This window comes from Sinocyclocheilus rhinocerous, unplaced genomic scaffold, assembly GCF_001515625.1.
Source record: "Sinocyclocheilus rhinocerous isolate Xijiao unplaced genomic scaffold, SAMN03320098_v1.1 scaffold2780, whole genome shotgun sequence".
Classification (NCBI taxonomy): domain Eukaryota; kingdom Metazoa; phylum Chordata; class Actinopteri; order Cypriniformes; family Cyprinidae; genus Sinocyclocheilus; species Sinocyclocheilus rhinocerous.
The window spans coordinates 49,446-53,617 of NW_015628683.1; the positions used below are offsets into that span (position 1 = coordinate 49,446).

General features: G+C 38.3%; 1 protein-coding gene across 2 annotated transcripts in view; it reads right to left on the minus strand.

Annotated features, from left to right (window-relative positions):
- cacna1ib (calcium voltage-gated channel subunit alpha1 Ib) overlaps positions 1 to 2,076 on the minus strand; it is a 37,352-nt gene extending 35,276 nt beyond the window's left edge. For both annotated transcript variants that reach the window (XM_016549659.1, XM_016549658.1), the window contains exon 1: positions 1,756 to 2,076. The gene's annotated coding sequence lies outside the window, so the exon portion shown is untranslated. The remainder of the gene's footprint in view (positions 1 to 1,755) is intronic.
- Positions 2,077 to 4,172: the final 2,096 nt, after the last annotated feature.

Genomic DNA, 4,172 nt, shown 5'->3' on the forward strand with positions numbered 1-4,172 from the left:
CACACACACACTCACTCACACACACACTCACACACACACACACACACTCACACACGTATTCTTCATCAGACCAGAGTCGCTCTGAAAGCTGATGAGAGCCGGAGGTCACAGACAGATGGAAAACACAACTACTGATCGACTGGAACGAGTCAGAATGAACCAAATGTCACTGATCCTGGAGACAACAGTGGCTCTGAACCGGTCGCAGGCTCAGGTCCTTCACTGCCTCGATATGACAATCAATGATTGATCAAAGCACAGAGCCCAGATCCTCATCCAGCTGTCACCACAACACCGTTCAGAAAACCAGCGCACGCTGAATCTGAACACCGGCCTAAATGAAGCGGAAGCGGTCTGGATCTAATCCTGCTCAGGAATGAGGAAGAGGTTTTTCTCATTAAACAATGAATGCAAATCAATGACAATCCTCTCCAATCCTCAACACAAACTCACAACGCCTGAGATCAGAAAAACAGACAAACCACAGCGTCGCTCATTCAGACCACAGGCGTCTCTGGTCTTTTCATTTCTAAACTGATTTCTAACTAAAAGCCAGTTAAGCACAATGTTCAAAATGAAATGCATTATAAAGTGTTACAGAGAGAATGTTTTCCTGGATGAGCCTGGAAAGGTTAAACATAAACATAAGCATAAAAGACAGAATGAAACGATGATGCATTTCTGAGTCAAACAAGATATATATTTTTTTTTAATATTTAACCCTTTACAATAAGGTAAGTGAACACATTAATTAACATACACTAAAAAAAGAGCAATAAAGTATGCTAGGATATTTATTAATATTTTTAAACGTTACTTAATGTAAGCTCAGGTCCAATAAATAAAATTAACAGATACAAGATTTAATTTTGACAATGTATGTAAAATCAACAAGAGCAATGACATGCATGCAAGTCTCAGTTAGCCTAAAGCAGTACATGTAGACAGTTTTTTTTTTTTTATTATTATTTATTATATAATAAATAAAACGAAAACAGATAGAATAGAAAAAGAATAGAGCAAGCTAGTGTTAGAAGGCTTTTTTGTTGCTTTTTGTTAATTGTATAAAAGAAAAAGAAAAAAAGATAGAATACAAAAACATTAGAGAAGCTAGAGTTCGTTTCCCCCACAGCATCCATGAGTGCATGAGTCGATCATCAGGTTATAACCCTTCAACGCGGTCTTTAAAACTCATTACAGCAGAGATGCCCTGACAGCCCACAGGAGCGCGCTATAAATAAAACAATAACATATCTCTGAGTTCTGCTGATGACTGTAAATGAGAAATAACCCTGACAAACCCATTTCATCTCCATGCCTTACAGTGTCTACCGTTTTCACAAATCAGCAGGATGGACATTTAGGGTTGTACACCCAAAAATACTGACAAACCGATATAAAACATAAATAAATAAATAAATACATTTCAAATTAATTTATATTTTTTTTTTAAAACAAATGAATACACATTTTATAAGAAAAATAAATATGTCTATTAAAAATGTAAATATTTAAAATGTAATGTTAGGTTACTTGTGGAATATTTATGTATTCCACAATAACTTAAACATATAGAGAACATAAGACCATAGCAATATACTCTAAGTTAAATGACCATATTGTGTGTGTGTGTGTGTGTGTGAGTGAGTGAGTGTGTGTGTTCTGTGCGCCACGACGCCTCTGATGATGGTTCATGCATTCACACAGTGTGATCAGATGAATGGAAAAGTTTGAGCGATGATTTCCTGAACTCACCTTGATTGGTGTCATTAAAGTTTGATCCTGAACGAGTCTCTCCGCGAACGAACTGTCAGATATTATTGCGCTCCGGTGCGTTTAAACGAGAGCAAACAAACGCGTACTCTTCAGACAGAGATATTCCTCCAGAACACTGAAATCCACGAGCCTGATCCATGCATGTTCTCCGGCAGCTCTGCTGATCTGTGGGAATGCGTTCCGGCTGGGTTCTGTGTTCAGGAATCTCCCTCGAATCCCTCAGACGCGCACCGAGGCTCCATCTGCACGCGTCTGCTGCTGCTGAAGACGCAGGAACAGTCGCAAGCCCGTGTGTCGAGGGTCTCGCGGGGGTTCTGTTGCATCACCTGAGCGCGCGCGCGCACCACCGCCTCAGGTGAGCGCACGCGGGAGCGCGCATTCCCGGTGATTCGGTAGAAGAGACACGCGCTTCAATAAAGCTGTCCGTCATCTGTCCCTGCCTCAAACCCGCGCGTGCTTCCTACCTGGACAGCATCTCTAAGTGCGCGACAGAAGCGCAACGATCCCCGCAACAAAAATGCGTCTAAGAACGTTTTGCTAACATTCCCATTAAGTTCTGGAAACGTTATTTCTGAGTTCGAAAATTCCCGTTTTTAATATATTAAGAACGTTTCTTTTTGTTCCCCTGTGAACGTTCGGGGGAACATTCCATTCAATCGTTTAAAAAAAATGTTACATTTGAATGTTCTTTCAACACTCATTTTGTATATTTACATGGCGTTTTATTGGTTATGCGAACATTACAGAAACATTGCATTTTATTGTTTTGAAACCATTATAAAAATGTTCTGATTTTTTAAATGTTCAAAACGTCGAGAATATTCAGCAAATATTAGTAACATCACGAGGACGTTCCAAGAACACTTCCTCTGAACATTACCAGACAGAACGTTCCATAAACATTATTTTAGGAATGTTTTGTCTGAACACATACATAATCATTGTAATATTAGGGACATGTGGAGACATTTCTAATCAATTCTCTATATTTTGAGAAAATAATCATTAGCTATAGCTTAAAAACAAAAATCTAAAAATGTCACCATTTATTCATCGTCACGTTGTTGCAATTTTTCTGTCGAGAAATTCTGAAGAATCATCATATGATGGATGTACAGCTGCAAAAATGATACAAACAGTGATCCATAAGACTTATGCACTATATTTCAAGTCTTCTGAAGTCATATGTCTTCAGTTTATTATTCACAGAAACATCATATGTTCTCAGAAGACTTCAAAGAAGTATTACAAAAAAGAGATGCAATACGTTTCTTCAGAATTCATCCTTTCATTTTCCACAGGAAAACAAAACATATTTTGAGTGACACATGAGAGAGAATGATCATTTTATGAGAAATCTAATGTTTTCCACTCCACAACTCAAATCCTTCCTTCACTGTACATGCACTGTAAAAAAGATTGTTTTCTAACTTGTAAATAAAACAAAGATTATTGGAGTACATATTCAAAAAATGCTATTTCAGTCTTTCTACGTCAAGCTTTGACATTTAATTCAATGCATTCAACTTGCTGTTTCTTTGTAGTTGTAATATTTCTTAGCAGTTTCTGAGTGAAAACTGTTTGAGAGTAAATCCTGCATCAGTTGCATCCAGTCTCAGCAGATGAAGCTCAGAGACGCTCACTGATTCTCTCTCTCTCTCTCTCTCTCACACAGGTTAATAAACATGTTCATTAAGTGCTTTTGACACCAAACACAACAGCCAGATCAATTACACAATCATTCAGACTAAACATTAATGACACTCTGATTCCAGTCTGAAGTGATTTACTGAATCTCCTCAGACTGCAGACAGAACAGTTTGATTACATGTGTTCAATCATTTCAGAGGCCTTCAGACCGACTTCGGTGAAATCGATCGCCGTGCGTCGCAGCTCAATCACACATCTTCACCCGAGGAGTGTAAAACCCAGCACAGTCATTAAACACCATTTACTTTAACTCTCTGCTGAATGAAACAAGTCAAGAGTCAACTCAAGCTGCTTTCCTCACCTAAGCATCAAATGTTCAGCTGATCTGAAGGATTCATAAAATATAAATCAGCAGAATGATTCGCTTCACTGAGAGCAATAAGAGTCTATATTCTTTTAATCAGATCATTGTCACTGACGACTCTTACAGGATGTGTTTTATAAAGCAGCAGTGGAATGAATCCATAAAGGCATTGATATATTAAACTGTTAATCAATATTTCTCAGCTGCAGTAAACAGACAGACATGAGACAGTCTGTGTTGAGATGTGTGATATTGATCCGTTTACACAGACTAACAACACAAACCGCCTGCACATCACTGTTAAAACCAGAAAACTGTCAGCTCAGACGCCACTTACCGCAGTAAAATAATCAATTTCCCCCACATTCACATTACAGTGGCA